Raw genomic sequence first — 18,391 nt, forward strand, 5'->3', positions numbered from 1 at the left:
GAACATACTTCTCCAGCCCCCTCCCTCACTCAGTCCTCCACCCACATGCTGCAAAGGTTAGTTTCCTGTGTACTGAGGAGAAGTCCTCAGTTTCTTTCCTTTCCTCATTCCATTCCCTTGGCCTGTCACTCTTAGTCTTTCTCCCCATCTGCTGATGTTGTTCTTTATGAATTCCACCTTTGCAATGAAGCCTTCCTCACATCCCCGCCCCCGGCAGGGTATAGGTGTCCCCTCTAAGGAAACCACCATATTCTCCGTGGAAACCCCCATCCTCTCCCTGGAAATACACATGGTCCCTTCTATTCCAGACCCAGGCCTCCTACTAAGATTACATACATTCATGAGGCCCTTCACTAGAGAATGCCAACCATTACTTTCCTCTGCACTAAACACAATGCCCTAGGTAAAGGAAGTACCCAGTAGATGTTTGCAAAATGGAATTTGTGGAAGTCTGCACCTGGCCAGCTTGGTCTGTGAGTAGTGTTGGCTTTCCAGAGGCATTTTCCTCTCTCATCTCCCAGACCTCTGTGGACCACAGATGCACATTTTGAGACATGATGGCCTGGGGAACACTATGGACAAGGAAGGGGTGGGAGATCAGTAGGGGATCAGCAAAGCAAAACTGCATTGCAAACCTCCTTTAAACATAGTATTCAAACTCCAGCAAGCCACTGGAGTCCCTTCATGTGCCCACAAGGGCTCTCTCTGAACCACTTCTATCAGATCCACCCCCAACCATTGTGAAACTCTCCCTAGCTCAGCTCCCCAGGTTTCAGTCCCAGCTGTACCATTAACCACTTGTATGTCCTTGGGCAAGTCATTTAACTGCTCCTGGCCCTCATCTCTACATTGAAGAAGGTAAACTAGCCATGCTCTAACATTCCACCCACTCTCTAAGATGCTAGGATTCTATGTAAGAAAATTGATTTTCTACTTTCCCAACCCCTCATTTGGAGAAATCCAAGACTCTAACACTAAAAAAGAGTTAGAGTTTTTCCCACCCTGTAAGCTTTCTATCTCTTCCCTATTTCCTAGGTAAAGGGACATATTTTCTCCCAAGGAGGCTAACATGGTGCCTGCCTTAGGTGCCAAGGAGAGAGAGGCTTGGCAATCCTCCCTTCCTTCTTAAAACATAAAACCTAAGATGGCAAAATTTGCCAGCTGCCTCATTACACCCAAAATCTAAATCTGGAAGCTCAACACCATGAGTAGCTGTTGTGGAAAAGGGCTCATGATGCATCTTTACTAGTAGGTGAAAAATCAAGCTAGTGTGACAGCTTCCAAAACATGATTCCCATGCCTGGCACAGAGCAGGCGCTCAATTAGTATTTGCTAAATTAGTGAATGGACTTCCTTTCAAACAAAATAGCACACCCTGGATTGTGGATGCTTATAAAATTAAGCTGGAAAGACAGCAACCAAATTTTCCCATTAGTAATTTCTGGAGGGGGGACTTACAGGTGATTTTTTGTTTTGGGTATTTTCTACATGTTCTGTAACAAACATATTATTTTGTAATAAAATCATTAAGTTACTTTTTTATAAGGAGTTAACTGGTGTAAAAAAAAATAACTACACAGATACAAAAAAAGAAAGAGTGACTGTCATCCAAAATCCACAACCTACACAGAAACCGAACTTCTTACCACCCACACACCCACCCCTTCTCAGAGAATGCCTCCCTGCCTTCCCTTTTCTGGGGAGTCGAGTGATCGCCTTCAAGTGTTCACCTCGCCAGCATCACAGTATGAAGGCAGCCCCTATTCCTCCAAGACTTGGAGAAAAGCAGACAGGAAGCTAGCCTGTCCACTTCTGGCATCCACCTTGCCAGAACCATCCCATCAGTCCTGGACAAGAATCCAGGGAGGGCATGGACAAGCTTCCATCTACATGTGTGTATTCCCTCACCTGCAGGGTGGGGGCAGGAGACTGAAAAAAAAATTAATTCCCATATCTTGGCAAGCTTTTCAGGAATTTAATATTTGATCAGTGCCCCATTAACACATCTCCTTTATCTTCCCACATCTTCCTGCCTCTCCTTATTGCTCTACACCAGTGGTTCTCAACCTTGGCTGCACATTAGAATCACCTGGGAATCTTTTTAAAATCCTGATTTCTGGGCCTCATCCTCCGAAAATTCTGTTTCTTTGTTATGGGGTGAGACCACAAACCCCATAACAAAGAAACAGAATTTCCAGAGGATGAGGCCCAGAAATCAGGATTTTAAAAAGATTCCCAGGTGATTCTAATGTGCAGCCAAGGTTGAGAACCACTGCTCTAGACCAAGTCCATGGCCTGAGTTCTTTTCCTTCTTCCCAGCTCGCCTCCCATCTATTCAGAGCAGAGCAGCTCAAGGTGGGCCAGGGGCCCACACAGCTCAGGAGCAGAGGTGACCTCAGGTGAACCCACAGGGAGGGTGGTCAGGAAGACACCAGACAGAGGAGGAGGGACGGAACTGTAGGTGACAAGCATCTCACTAATTAGCAACAGGTGAGGAAGAGAAGAGGGGGACAGAGGGCAAACATTTGCTATGGGCTCCTGGGCCAACAGACCTAGAAGGAGGCTGGCCTGGTAGCTCTTACAGAGGGAAGAAACATGGAGAACCCTCACAGCACAGAGGGGCAGCCATGCCCCAAAGAGGCCCCTGTTTCCTCCTTCCTCTGGGTTCTCTCTGATCCAGAACAAGCAGGCCTGTGGACTCTGGGGGGAACTGCCAAACAGGTGAGGTCCAAGTGGCCCAGACAAGGCAGAATTCAGAGAGGCCCACCATCTGTGAACTTAACCTCTCAAGCCTCACTTTCCTCACCTGCAAAAGGGGATATGAATTCCCACTTTGCCTAGTTGTGGGGATTCAGAGAGATAATTTTGGAAAATCATTTTGCTCATCACTTGGCATCTGAGAGAGTTCCATATGTGGCCAGGATAATCAGCATTTTCTTAACTTCTCTGATTTTCCTCACCTTCAGCTCCTCTTTCAGCTCTCAGAACGAATGAATACTCGTTCTTCTGAGCCACTTTCCCACTCGGAGATGGGATGTTAGAGGGTGAGGTCTGACAGACCTCAGTTTTAGTCCCAGCCTGGGCACCTCTCTGTGCCTCAGTTTCCTCATCTGTAACAAGGCAACGATAACAACAGCACCTCCCTCCAAGACTCATTGTGAGGATTCAGTGAGGTGACACACGTGAGTCCCTCACCCTAAGGCCCACATAGAGTGAGCACTTGTTCAGTTCTAGCTGTTCTTTTGCCCCTGACTTTATCCTTTCAAATTAGGTCCCCATAATTCCCAGAGTCCCCAGTACCTTTCCTTCAGAGCACTCATCATAATTTGTAATTAGAAATTTCTTTGTTTTGTTTAATATTTGCCTTTCCATTCAAGCTTAAAGTCCATGAGGGATAAACCACATGTCTCCCCTGATTGTGGCTGCATTCCTGGTACTGTGCCTGGATAGAGTAGGTATTTAATAGATATCTGTTGGGTGAATAAGTGCATGAATAAATGAATAGAATATTAGCGTTGGCATGGATGATCACCAAGGTCCCTTCCAGCTCTGAGAGCCTCTGACTACTCTCAATTTTTTGACAGTTTTGGAAGAAAAGCTTAAAATGAGCCCCTGAGAAGCTGTTTCACAGATCCCCGGGGAAGCCTCAGGATGCATGCTGCCGACAGACTTCCGAACACTCAAGTTGTGCAGAGACTTACTCTGATTTTTTTTAACCTGCGAAGAGAGCTGAATTTCCAGGTTAGGCTTATCATCTCCTCCCTCAGGGCTGCCTGCACACAGGGCACTCAACACGGTTCTGTGGTGGGCAGCAGGGACCTGGGCCAGGCAGACAGGCTGTCCCATGTCCATAGTGGACAGTCAGTCCTTGGCAAAGGAGGTCACACCTCACAGAGTAGTGGGTGACCACAGCAGTCTCTATCCTCACCTTTTCCTCCTCCAAAGAGAGAAGACTTCACATGTGTTTGCATGGAACACAGGGGGCTCTGGGGCTGGCCCTGGATGTCACCACCTCACCCAGCCACAGAAAGTACTTGCTTTCGATGCATACTCCAGTACTCCTAAATCTCATCTGTAGAGGGGCCTGAGCTTGCTTTCGATGCATATTCCCAGGCCCTGCTCCAGTACTCCTAAATCTCATCTGTAGAGGGGCCTGAGGATATGCATTTTATAAAAACTCCCCAGACATTTTGGTGCATGCCAAAGCCTGAAAAGTGTCATTCTAATGACAAGAAAATGGATCAATGTAAGCATTGTCCCCTGGAGGCTGGGTGTGTATAACCAATTACCTTCACACTTCTAACCTAACCCTGAAAGTGAAAGCTGGTCCAGCCTGCAGACACCTGCTTTGCGGCGAGGCTGTTCTGAAACACTGGTTGGAATCATGTGGGAATGTTTAATTAAACTATACTGATGCCAGGTCTTACCCCTAAAGATTCTGACTCAGTTGATATGAGATGCAGCATAGGTTTGGGATTTTGATACGGTGATTCTACTGTACAGCAAAGTTTGAGAACGACTGCTCTAACTTACCCTCCCTGCCCAGCTCCCACCTCACCAGTGCAGACGCAAACACCACCAGCTCTTGGAACAACTTCCACCCCATCAGAGGTTCAGCCTGAGAAAGAAAAAACACTGGGGTTGACATCACAAGACCCTGGATTTCTGGGGCACAGGATCTTGTCAGAGGATCCATCCTAAAAGCCCCATGTCTTTATCCCCTAGAAGTTATAAGTGACGTGTTGTGGGCAGAGCTCAAGAGATTTATCTCAGTGCTGCGGCCGAAGCAATGCTGTGAGCACACTCCAGCGAACAGGCTTCCTTGGCACACCAGGAAGTGGCAACGCCCACCTGACAAATCTCCAAGAGCCACCTACTCTTAGCCCCGACCCTCACGCCCATTGGATAACATAGCAAGCGTGTCCCTGTTCTATTGGCAGCTTACCCCTTTATATACAGCTGTACTTCCTCAATAAACTTGGATCTGTGTCTCTGAACCTGGTCTCCAAAGTCGTGCATGCAAACGCCCCAGCACGTTGGGCTCCGTCGTCCTGACCCCCGAGGGACCCCCTGTTCCAACATGTGAGCAGGCATCGGTGTCCTTGGTGTGCATGACACAACAGAACACAACTGTAATGTCCCAAAGTCCCCTTTACTGAAGTTGCATCTCAGCTCTTCCATTTACCAACTCTGCAACCTCAGACAAGTTAGTTAACCTGCCCACCCCCACTTTCTTCATCTGTAAAATGGGAATAACATTACCTAACACTAGCTCACTGTGTCCTCACAACTTACATACAAAGCACTTAACACAGTTGCTGTAACAATCAAAGCTCAGTCGATCTCAGCCAAAGACAATATGTGAAATGGTTGCTCACTAGATGCTTCATTATTTTCTTCCTTGAGAGGGGCTTGGACCCTTAGCAGCTGTTCTGCCAACCTCAGATACTTACTACTCCTCTAGGGGCCCTTTTCTAACTTGCTACCTAGCTTCTCTGAGCCTCAGTTTCCTCATCTTCAAAGTGGAGGTATGAAAGTACTAACTCACATTCATTCAAAGAACCAGTGAGCTAACCTATGTAGATTGCCAACACAAGGCCTAGCCCAGAGTCACTCAAAAACCAAAGGTGCTGGGGAAGGTGAGTAACAAGTGTTTCTCCCCCTTGAATTGAGGTTCAGCAAAGAGCCATCCCCACCCCCTCTGGTAGCCAAGATGACTACCAGACTAAGGGATGACTCCTGCAGGCCCATGAGGAGTTGACAATTCCAAATTTGGAGCCAGGGGAAAAGGCAGCCCCGCTTCCCCAACGCCCCTCCTGGGCTGTGCTGAAGAATGCTGACTCCAGCTTGGGGCCCCTCTCACCAGCTCCCCATCCTCCTCACTCCATTTAGCTCTGGCAATCCAATTCCCTTTCCTCCACCCGGAAATCGATGTTTAATTAACACATTATTGGAAAAATAAACACAGTCTTCAATGAGGCTGCAATGAAGCTAATGCAGCTCAGCTTGGGGGCTACAGACCATCCCTTTAGCCACTAAAAGGCTCTGCTCTTCCCTGAGTCTCAACCAAGAAGAAATTCCCCCTTCCTCCCTGAAGTCCTAATCTTGGGGGATCCTGGCTTCCTCCCTCTGTTTCCCCCGTCCTTGTTTCTAGGCAGAGAGACCACCCATCCCTTCTTACCCTTGACCCTCTGACATAGACACAAGGGGAAGAAGGAGGAATTTGGTGTCCTCTGTTCCATGGGAGAAGAGGCATCTCCTTCTGATCACCCCCCCCCACCCCAACTTCTATCTGTGAGGCTGTGGATGGTCCTGTCTCCCCTTTTCCTCCAAGCCAGACCATCCCTCATCCAGCTGGGGGGTCAGCAGCTCTCTTGCCCTGGCTGGAGGAGGGGAAGAGGCTACACATGGGGAAGAAGGAGGAATTTGGTGTCCTCTGTTCCATGAGAGAAGAGGCATCTCCTTCTGATCACCCCCCCATCCCAGCTTCTATCTGTGAGGCTGTGGATGGTCCTGTCTCCCCTTTTCCTCCAAACCAGACCATCCCTCATCCAGCTGGGGGGTCAGCAGCTCTCTTGCCCTGGCTGGAGGAGGGGAAGAGGCCCAGGGGTGGTTGACCATGATGTGGACCTCCAGAGGACCCTCTCAGACCTCAGACTTTAGGAGCTGACCTGAAGATCTCCCCCTGGAGAATTTGCTCCTCTCATACCCATTTTAGGTGCTCCAACTCCCACCCCCTCTTTTCCAAGGTTCAGGGTAGAGAGCAGTGCAAGGTCTCAGAGAAAGCATGAATTCTGGAGTCAGACCCAGACTTGAACCCAGGGTCAGCTACTTCTCACTGTGTTATCCTAGATATGGAACCCCACTCTGATCCCTGGGTTTTTAATCAGGCAAATGAGGGAGGACAGTACCCACCTAAAGGAAATAGAGCAGAACACAATGCTCTGCTAACAGCAGGTGTTAGATGACTGTCCGTTCACCAGCATCTCCCACTGAGGGCCAGGCCCTTGCAAGGGCCATGGGGAGGGTAGGTCCATCAGGGAACAGGGCCACAGAGCAAAGCAGAGATAGACAAGTTGCAGATTGTGTGCCTTCTGCCAACCTACCACCATTCCAAACAACCAAACTGCTCCTCTGACAAGGGGCCTGAGCAGGGAAAAAGGTACCTGAGACACCATGGGAAAGTTTCCAAAGTGCCATCAAAAAGGTAACCAGCAATGCCACTGCTGGGCAGCAGCTTCCTGTCCCTAAGCCTAGCATGCCTCTGACTGGCAGAAACATCTTCAGCAGGTCTGGGTAGTGAGCCAGGTGCTCAGCGAGTTCCCAGGCTTAGGGGATCTTTGGGTTCAAATCATAACCTTGCCATTTTCTACCTGTGTGATCTTGACATGTTATTTAACCTCTTTAGGCCTTAGTTTCTTTTTTGTAATATAGAGATGATAACAGTACCTACCTCATAGGGTTGTGGGAAGATTAAGTGAGATAATGCATGCCAAGTGCTTAGCATAGTATTCGGCACACAGTCAGAACTCAAATGTTGGCTAGTAGAGGTAGTTGTAGTAAGAGTAGTTAGGAGAGTAGTAGTAGTGATGTTGGTAGTAGGACTAGTCAGAAGATTCAGATCTTAATCCTTTAAAGAGTGGACAAGTAAAAGTATCTCTGGAAAAAGCCTCTACTCTCAGATACCTTCTTGCCCTAAAATTGGATTTCCCTCTCTGGCATGCCCCTTTCCCCTCTCTATCCCATTAACAGAAAATGGGTGATGTCATCTCAAAGAAGGATGACCATATATTTTATCATCCAAACCAGGACACTTCTGAGAGTTAATAATTACACCAGGACAAAGGCCTAAATGAGACTATCTCTACAAACCAGGGCATCGGGTCACTCCATCTCAAGGTCACAGAGAAATGGCTGCATGCTCTGTCTCAAGGTCCTGGCAAAAGGTAAGACTTCCCTGGTTCTCAGGATCCATTTTACTGCAGACTCCCCCTTCCCCCCACATCACTAACCCATGCAAAACACACACACACACACACACACACACACACACACACACACACACTTGGGTAGGACCTCTAACCCCTCCCTGATTCAAGGCCAAGGCAGAATGGCTGATTAAGAGCCCTTCATCCACATTTCATGACATTATGTTTTCTAGCCAGCCTTTGGAAACAGAGCAAAACACACTGAAGCTAATGTCTGGGCTCAAGTATCCCTTTCCTGAGAAACAGGACTAAGCGAGAAGGACACGAACTCCCAGGTTATCCAGACCCAGACACCAGCTGTATGGACCTCTGAATGGGCTCCTGCTGCATCTGAGAGTGACCTTGATGGGCAGGGCTACAAAGGATTGAGAACCTGGATCACCCCACTCAGGTCTCCTCCTCCAACACATTCAGAACACAACCTTGACCAGCACTCTGACAACAGTGACCTTGGAGTCCACCAGTCTTCTTCAAGTCTCCCTCCAGCTCTGCAGGAGTAGTCTTCCCTCTCTAGAGGCAACTACTCTCACCAACCTCACCAATACTCCACTCCCCTCTGACTGAGGAAGAAGGGGAACTGAAGGGAACCCCAAGCAGCCACCAGCGCAATACCCAATAAGAAAGGGTGCACATCTCATAGGCAATATGATGGTGTGGAAAGAGCATTACCTGGGCAGCCAGGAAACCTGGATTCCAGCTTTGTCTCTAGAACAAAATTGGCATACAACTTTGGACAAAGCATTTAATCTTTCTAGGCCTCAGTTTTCTCATCTATTTTTGAGATAATGGTGAGTTAATGGTGAGTTTGAGATAATGGTGAGTTCATCTCCCTTTACCTCTAATAGTACAATGTAAGGATCATGAACTTGGGCTCTGGAATAATATAGATCTGAGTTCAAATCCTTGATCTCCCATTTTACTAGCTTACTTTATGTACATCTTGGTCTCCTCCCCTGTCAAGGAGAGGTATTAATAGTATATTACATTGAGTTGTTCACTAAGTGAAAAAAAAGAAAACTTGGTTGAGAACTTGGTATAAATTAAGTACCTCAGAAATAGTAGCTTTAAAACTACTATGACTACTACTGTGATGATGATGGGGATGATTACTAATATTAGAGGGACCAGGAAGGAGGCAGAGTCACTGGGACCAGGCATGGAGAAGACCTTTCTATATGACTCAGAAAATTTAACACTTTGCAGTTCCTCCAGCATATCTTGGACTTGTAGGCAGGGGTAAAACAGCCCGAGGTAAAGTTCAGCTTTCCCAAAAGACAGGCGTCAAGGTGCTAGAGAAGAAAAGAGATCCCTAACACCATATAGTTCTTTCCTCTGAGCAACAAATATTTGCTGAGCATCTATTATGTGCCAAGGCACTGGGTACACTTCAATGAACACGACAGACAAAGGCCCTCCTGCAGCTTGCGTTCTAGAGGGGAAGACAGACAAGATCACTTTAACACTTCCATATAGAAATGGTATTAGGTAGTGATCAGCCCATTAGAATTAAAGACAGGGTAATGGGCTGGAAAGTGGCCTGGAGTTGGGGTGAGGGGGCTATTTTAGAAAGCCAGCCAGGAGACGCCTCTCTGAGGAGGCATCACTAGAGCAGAAACCTGCAGGAAGGGGTGAGGAGCAGGCCCCAGTACAGCCCCTGCCAAGCCCAGTACTGCCACCTGTTGCTGGCCCGGCCACAACGCTGCACTTGGTCATCTGCAGAGCAGCCAGGGCCAGCTTCAAGGGTCAGAGCTGTGGCTCAGCTGCCCCCTCCACACAGGAGCACACCTGGGGGACATGGGCCTGACCACAGCAGACCGATGCACCAGGCCAGCGCTGCATTTCTCATGCACTCTTTGGAAGGGGCGCTTCTACTTCTGCAAGTCTCCCATGCACACATAAGGGTCGCTAAGGAGAACGCGACCGAGCATCCCAAAAGCATTCTCCATGTTTGGCACAATCATTGCCCGTGAGGCATCCTGCTCCACACTTCTCCCCTTTCTCTGGCAATGACGTAACCCCTTCTCCCTAAGTCCTCAAGGTCAGCTTCAGGAAGGGAGACGGACGTCAGAAACGAAGGACAATCAGCATCTTGCTCTGAGGATTTTTTTTCTCTTTGAGACAACATCTTTTCCAATCTCCTGTTTAATTGCTAATACAGACGCACACCTTCAGCCAAAGGAAAGGGAAGATGGCGTCTGGTAGTTAAGGCAGCCGAGCCAGGAGCGCACTGGGCTGGGCTGCTGTCCTGTCGGGCGAAGGACGATTGCAGCTCTGCAGCCTCCAACGAGGCCGAACCGCAAGGTGGCTGATAACGCTGAGAGCGTGCTGAGCGGGGCCATCCTCCTGTGCTCTGCCCAGGCTCCCGAAGGCAGGGAAAGCCCTCAATTTCGCCCACCTTCAGTCTGCATCCACCCGAAGTCATCTGTGAGCACCACCCGCCCACGGGCTGGCCTGGGGGCCGCGGGGATCTCATAAGGCTCTCCGCACAGGCTTCCTGCTGGGGACCAGAGTGGTTTCTCCCCCTCCACCCTCTTGTCAACTACCTGCAACTCCACTGTAGCCTCTCTCCCCCACTGAAAACCTCCACTTTTTGCCTTCCTCCCCCTCCGAGTGAGGGAAAGTAAGCTGCCCTCCCCTGGCGCCCCCACACCTCTCCAGAGCTATCCGCACGTACATGCCCAACAAACCCACTCACGCAGCACACACAGGCAGGCAGCCTCTGGCTCCAACCGCACGCTCGGTGTGGACGATCCCATGTTGTCCAATTGGAGGCACACCGGCGCCAGACCAACGCAAACACCCCTCCTGCCCTCACCGAAAACAATACAAAGGCCACCAAAAATTTCAAGACCCGATGACATCAGTAGAGCCAGAGCCGGGTGGGACAAAGACATCACTCCATCCTCCCAACAAACCACCACACTCCGGGATATTCTGCAGTGCCCTCTGGCTTTACACAGCCCACTGAGCAGAGCTGTGTGTGCCGGGGTGTGTGAGAGAGCACACATGTGTGGGTGTGGGGGGCAGGGGGGCTGTGTCCTAGCGTCCAGGCATCAAACCTCCACAGAGGTGACCCAGTCCAGACTGCCTTCCCTGGGTAACCTTCCTCTGATGTGCCGCAAACATATATTACACGGATGGTTAAATTGGATCATTATCACCGGGTGCTTATTTGGCACACACAAAAAAAAATCATTAATGTCATCTACTCCCATTCCAATCCCCTTTTCATGAGGGCCCCTCCCCCAAAGACTCTCCAACATGCTAATCCTATGAACTGCGACACACCACAGCTTTCGGGAAAGAATAATGGTGAAAAGAAAGAAGAGAGCGGTGTGGGGAGAAGACGTGGATAATGGTACTGCATTTCCCGTATGAAGATGGGCGGAAAGGAGCCATGGTGGAGGTAGGGGTGGGGAGAGCCATAAAGGGGGATGGAACCAAACGAAACCAAGCCTTTGGTCGCCTGCGTCCGTGTGAGAGTGTGTGTGTAAGAGCGTGTGCAAGTGCGTGTGTAGATGTGCCGACTTAGCCCTCCTATCAGAAGGCTGCATCCGTGTGGCATGTAGGAAAGGCCATCGCACCACTGTTGTGTTGCAAAAAAGAAAAAAGAGCCGCAGAGCCATCAGAATCAGAATTTTCTCATCGAGATGGAAAGGGCTAGAGAAAAGGGGGAGGGGTGGAGGTAGGGGAGAGGGGGGTGTGGAAATAGAAGGCAAGAGCATGGCAGAATTGGGGGAGGATGAAGGGGGAAATTGGTGGTGGGGTGGGGAAAAATTGCATGCACACAGAGACATAAACACACACAATACCCAAACACCAACCCCACCGCTCCACTGTTCATCCAAGACTGACAACCCGTCCCCCATCTCTCCGCTGCCTCTCTGTGCCCCAAAGCTGGTGCCGATGGGTTTCTGTATCTCAGTTTTGCAGCAGTGGGCTAATTACAACCAAGCCCCCTCACCAAATTAACCCCTCCCCTCCCTCTCTTTTTTTCTCTAACAGGCCAATTGAAGAATAATGTGTTTTTAGAGATAATGGATTTTTTTCTTCCCAAGGAGCGAGAGAAAGGGGGATGCAGGAGAGAAATTCTGCAAACCAGTGACTTGCAACCTCACCTTCGTCTCCCCTCCTGTCCCCATTCCCTGTGGCATCTCATCTACCGTTTCCAACCATCCCCGTGTCCCCCAGCACCCAAAAGAAAAGACCTTCCTACCATGCACATCGACAAACACACCAACCGCCACCCAATCTCAGTAGCCGATCTAAAAACCCCAAGCATCAACCCACCTCGACACATCCTTTCCCTTATATAAGCAGCAAATCATCAACATATTCAGTAGAAACAGCATTAAAAAGAAATCAACAAAAGGAGGCCAGACCCCCTCCCGTCAAACCCCCAATAATTAATAACAGGGAGCTACCAGAGAAGCGAAGACGTGGTTGTCTCTCGAAATCTAGAATCCCTTTGATTTCTGACCCCTTCATCTTAAGAAACAATTTTTAAAAATTATTATTTCACTAGAAAGGGCCAGAAAGCTCCAGAAAAGGGCATTCGCACAGTCCGGTTGTTTTTTTAAAAAAAAAATTAACCCAGCCCTGTTGCTCACTTTAATAGCGAACTTCCAGCATCCAACCTTTTTTCCCCTCTTCCAGAAGGAAGACTGGCTCGCAGGATGAACCCCAGGCTGCAGAAAATGGGCCAAGAGCCCTTACTCTCCACTCCCAACCAAAAAGAAATCAAACAATAGGAATATCTTTGCACAACCAGCACCCGTCTGAAATGTCGTTTGCCCCAATATGACTTAGGCAGATTAAGCCAGAAGATTAAAAAAAAAATACCAGCCTGGCTATGTCTCTCTCCCCTTCATCCCTCTGCCACGTACCCAGTAGCCCTTAGGTAAACTTGCCCATCATAACCAGCAGGACCATTTTAACTTGCAAGGCGATGCAGAAGCCCTTGAATGACGGAGGGAGGCTCTACCCAGAATGGCAGATTCATAAAGGGCGAGTTCTTCGGGCTCCCCAGACCTAACCTCCAGGTGCCCCCAGATAGACTATCCTGGGTATGGAGTCACCTAGCGCACTGGGAGTTCAAATTTCCATTGGAACCTTTATCACAAAGGCAAACGGTCATCTGACCCCCGAAACGACACCGTCTTCCAGGTGTGACAAGGAGAGCCCCTCTCCCTACCAGGGCAGAGAAAGAATGAAAATGTTGGGGCGGATAGTGGTGGTAAAAGAAAACTATCTCCCCAAGCGGGAATCGCCAGAGGAAGCAGGGAGGTGACAGCTCCCGCTCTCCCAGTTCTCCTGTTTGGCTGGACTGTCTTGCTCCATCCTAGACTAGCTCAGGATGATCCCTGACCTTTGCATTAAAATAATTTTTTAAAATAATGATCACGGGAAAGAAATCCTACTTTCCCTAAACCCCAAGAATGATTATCAAAATATCATTTTCTCGCTGCATGACAATATTTCTACATTCAAATCAAAAGAGGAAGGCATTTAATGGAGGAAGGGAGAAATTTATTTTTTTAACAAGTAATCACAGGGTAAGTCACCTGCAAAGCAGCCGAGCCCATAGGTTGTATTACATCACTGGCCTCAGAAGGGATGGGTGTTGGGGAGACAGATTTTTTTTCCCCTTGTCATCAGGAAGATGTTTCTAAAGCAGTTAAGTTTTGTGGTTAAAAAAACAGAGAGGAAAAGAGCTGAAACTCTGGGCACAGCACAATGCCTTGAAAAAAAGACATCGAACCAGCCTCTAAGGTCACTGAGAGCTTGCAAAACCCACAGTGCTTACACAGAGTGGAAGTTTTCAGGCAAGCCTGCTACTAAATCATTAATATAAACAAATGGAAGGCAGAAGAGGAAGGTTCCCTTGTCACGGATCCAAATAGGAGCGCACACGCGCGCGCACACACACACTCACACACACTCTCACACTCCCTCACACACACTCCCTTTTCACCTTCTCTGAGGATGCCCACCTCCACCACAAGACAGTGGGAGTCCAAGTTGAACCTTCAGACTCAAGCACCACCTCCTTCCACTCCCTCCACCACCACCCCCAAAACCACACTTAAACACACTCACACACACGTATATACCTCAATTCCTCAACAGCTCGGGAAATCCCTGTCTTAATTCAATTTTGTCTTCTTGAGATCCTCAGAATGTCCCTTCTTCTCTTTCTCATTTGAATCAGCCCCTTCCCCAGAAATTATGATAATAATGATAACGGGGAAAGTGGCTACAACATGTTGAAAAAAGTATCTGCCCAAAATGAAGTGATGGGCACGTGTCCTTTTAGACTAACCATCCAGGGAAATAGGAGAAAGACTTTTTAAAAAGATTTAAAAAAAATCTCAAACATTCTCTGACTTTTTGCACATCTGGAGCAAAAGGACTCAACTTCCAGGAGAAACTGAAGTGGGGTGGGGGGAGGCAGTTAAAAAGCCAATCCCATGGTCAGCCGAGGCTCTCCAATCCAACATTCAGGGGGGGAAAAATCTAGGTTGGTTGCTCCCAACTGAAAACTTCTACCCTCTCTGGAGCTACCGCCTCCGGAACGGAGAAGCACCTTGAGTTCTTTCACAGCCTGCCTGCCTTTGCCCCCAAATCTTACCTTTCCCGTCGAACAGAAGATTTGGGATCTGTTTGTTTGATGTTTAATCAACTGAGTTTGCTGGGTCTGTTTCCTCTTTGGGAAGGTTCAAATTCCAGAATCTTTCTCTCTTCTTTTCCTCTCCCTCTGAGAGGGAGTGACAGGGAAGAAGGGAGGAGGGTGTTGGAGGTGCGAAAAGCAGGTCCTTGGTGGTTCGAGATGCTGGCAGCTTCGAGAGGGGAGGATACGCTCGCCTCTGCCTCTCAGTGAGTTGCATGCAAGAGGAGATGTGTAGGGCTGAGCTCTGAGCCTGAGACTGCCGGAGGAGCCCAGGAATTTCACGCACTCCAGAGCCGGCCCCTCCCTCTCCCACACAGACCCAGGCATTTAAAGAGACAGCCAGGCTGCCTGGCTCAGGGCTTCACCTCCTCCCTGACTGTTTTGCAAACAGCTGAGAAGATACCATCAGAGAGGGGCCCTCTGCAGCCCCCTAAGACTAAGGGGGATGGTGTCAGGAGCTCAGCTCTCTCCTTGCCCCAGCTTGAGAGAGGTTCTTGGTTAGAACTGGAGCAGGAATTAAAATAAAGAAAATCCTCATTTACAGCATGGGTAGACTAAGCCACTTCTCACTGCTAAAGATGCACATGTCTCATCACAGTCTGAGGGAGTGCAGAGGACCCTGACCTAGAAGTGTGCCTCAGCTTCCCTAAGTAGTCATTCCTCCTTGCAAAATCAGGGAAATTCTTGTGCATCTGGTGGAGGTCAGGGCTGTAACTAGGGCACAAATCCATTCCTTTCACAAGCACTTAGGATGGCTGTTAGGACGAGGCACAGTGCATGGGATGAGGGCTGGGGACATAAAAATGAAGGTGATAAATGGGGCTTCCCATCCAAGGGCTCCTAGTTGGGAAGACAGAGGCATAGCCCACCCTACCTCCAGGGAAGCTGTAAGCTAAGAGAGACAGAGTCAGAGATCAAGTTCTGCGGCAAACCAGGCAAATGACTCCCTTCTGTGGCTTGCACCCTGAGCTCAGGACCTAGGTAATTCCAACACACCTCCAAACTCTTCAAAATCCACCTCCAGTTTTGCTTAACTAGTCTGTGCCTGTGGAAACATTTCCCCAGTCAAGCCTAAACAAGAGATGACAGTCGGTGGCACCACACACAACGTTTTGTTCAGCATCAGGCCCTGGAGCCTCACAGTGGGAGAACAGCCCCACCCCTCTTTCTTATCCTACCTCCCCTTAGAATAGCCATGGACAGCTGTTGGGCACATGGCACATGCCAGCACGTGGGTCATCTCATTTAGTCCAGTGAAGTCGGTGCTATTTGACAGTTGTCCATCTTACAGAGGAGGAAACGCTTTGGGGAGGCTCCCCAAGATCACATACCTGGAAGTAACCAAGAATGAATTTGAACTCAGGTCTGACTCCAGAGCCTGCCTACTCAACCACAGTGCTATCATGCCTCCCTTCCCTGGGGAGTGGTTCTTACATTTCTGCCTTTTATTGGACATTCTTCCAGCCAAGCCAGCATTGCCCAACCCAGCAAATTTGATAGCACATGTACTGGGCATTGTGCTCATAGGAAACAAAATGAGTAAGTCAAGATCCCTGCCCCAAGGTAGCCACTATGCTTTGGAGGAAGACAGAGGTATATCCCTAAAATGCAAGGGGAAAATAACAAGCAATGTAAAGGAAGCTTGTGGGATTGCCAGGATTGATTTGGAGATGGGAGCTATCAAGGCAAGCTTGATGATACAGTGGCGCATGGGTTGGGCTTGGATAGACACGTGCAATTCTGGCATTCCCAGCCTACTTCGCAGTCTGTTTTACCTTTACCTTTCAGTTCATAATCTCATTTTCTTATCTGGGTCCCCTATCTTCAACACCTCCATGGTACTCATCACGTATTATGAACACAAACAAACATGCCTGACAATTTCATGCGTGACACCTGCTGATGTTAGACCTGCCCTGCCCTGCCACCTGATTGTATAGGTCCTCCTTACCTGGCCTTTTATGAAGCCCATACACCTTATTTGTTCTCAGCGTGTGGAGTTCATAGGATCAAGGGCATGGAGTTGGGCAAGCTGTCTGCAGCTCCTGGGGAAAGAGCCATGCAAAGGAACCACCATGATCGAGCAGGACATTGAGAACAACCAGGACAGCTGAAGACTCACCTTTGAGAACCGCAGTAAGGGACCTAGGGGACATGAGGGCATCAGCCCAAAGGAAGAGCCTGAAGACTCACTGCCCTACAGGTAGGTATCAGCCCCCTTAGAACTCCTCTGGCAAACTCCCAGACCTGGAAGGACATCCCCTCGAGAAGTTCCCCACACATCTGCAGTCAACCTAGAGGTCAGCACACATATCTGGATTCCAACCGCAACTTGGCCACCTAAATTCCATGTGATTTGAAGAGTTTTCTTTTCCCTCTCTTAAGTCTCGCCATCGTCACCTAAAAAATGGAGATAATAATACCTGGACTAACTCCCAGGATTGTTGGGAGAATGAAGTGATAAAATACACGCAGGACACCTGCCCCACAGAAATGCTTAACTAACATCCTCTGCCTCTGCCCAAAGGCCTGCCTCTGCCCCTGCACAGGATTATTAATTTTGGACTGCCCCCTATAGTTAGCATTCCCTTATTTCATCATTTCAGGTTTAATATTTTAGCTTACCCAGGTATCACCACAATTACTATCATTCACTTGTTTTTAGCCCTTTTGCTTCCCAATCTACTCTACCTTGTGTATTTTGAATATACTGGTTATTATCATTTCATTCCATTTAGTGTAGATGTGGGCTTCTTAAGTGTTAGTTATCTTGAAATTACTTCAGTGTATCCTTTTAGTCTGCCTTTTATCATGAAATCTCTGGTCTCACTTTACTCATTCCTCCATAGCAATTTAACTAACTACCATTCTGCTCACTCCCAGTGATCCAGTGTTCCCCTAGACAGCTCCAGATCGCTGAGGATGGATATGTACAAAGTAGCAGAGAGACAACTTCAAAGACAATAAGGCAGATCTCCTTATGTGATGCAACCAGAAGTACAAAGCAATAGCAGGTGTTTGCCCAAATGGCAGTGCCAGGTCAGCCGTGACATTGATTTTTTTAAGGGAAGACTCAATGGGACAACTGAAACCTGTGAGAATGGAGGTTTCAGCGCTCGCCCCTGTGTCCTTCCAGCACTCGCCCCTGTGTCCGGGGCTGAGGGGGCCATGATCTGAGACCATTAAGCTAGAAGCTTCCCTTGTGGGCCCACCTTCCTTCCCTGGGCTGTGCGGCTTTTGCCTTCACTCAGTTCATGGGGAGAACAAAAGCGGGACAGGTCTGTTTCAGTTTTTCTCAAATGGACCACACCAGCACTTTCAGGATGAAGCAAGGAGCAGTTTCATTCCCACTCCAAAGGATAACTTGTCCATGACATTCCGGGAACATAATAAGTCAATATAATGATGATAATGACAATGCATCACCCTGTTGGCCACCTACTTGTCAGCATCATGGTTAAGATCACAAAGCTCTGCCAAGAGAACATTGGGGTTCAAATCCCAGCTCTACCATTTGCTGGCCATTAGAGCTTAGTCAAGTTACTAACATTTCAAGCCTCAGTTTTCTCATCTGTAAAATGGAAATGATACCATCTTCAAACATATCCTGTGATGATTAGATTAGAAATATCTATAAAAAACAAATGGAAAATTTACAATAAAGAGTATTAGTAATTATTATCAGAGTGGATTTAAAATATTTAATATCTAAAATAGTACATGCAGTAACGAA

At 48.3% G+C, this 18,391-nt stretch overlaps 1 protein-coding gene across 26 annotated transcripts in view; it reads right to left on the minus strand.

Annotated features, from left to right (window-relative positions):
• The window catches only part of NRXN3 (neurexin 3), a 1,562,383-nt gene extending 1,547,485 nt beyond the window's left edge, over window positions 1-14,898 (minus strand). For 23 of the 26 annotated variants that reach the window (XR_001360906.1, XR_001360908.1, XR_001360907.1 and 20 more), the window contains exon 1: window positions 14,620-14,898. The gene's annotated coding sequence lies outside the window, so the exon portion shown is untranslated. The other 3 variants (XM_014534694.1, XM_014534693.1, XM_014534692.1) reach the window with 3 other exon arrangements.
• Between the last annotated feature and the right edge of the window lie 3,493 nt (window positions 14,899-18,391).

The sequence above is a fragment of the Myotis brandtii genome, unplaced genomic scaffold (assembly GCF_000412655.1).
Source record: "Myotis brandtii unplaced genomic scaffold, ASM41265v1 scaffold132, whole genome shotgun sequence".
In the NCBI taxonomy this organism is placed as follows: Eukaryota; Metazoa; Chordata; class Mammalia; order Chiroptera; family Vespertilionidae; genus Myotis; species Myotis brandtii.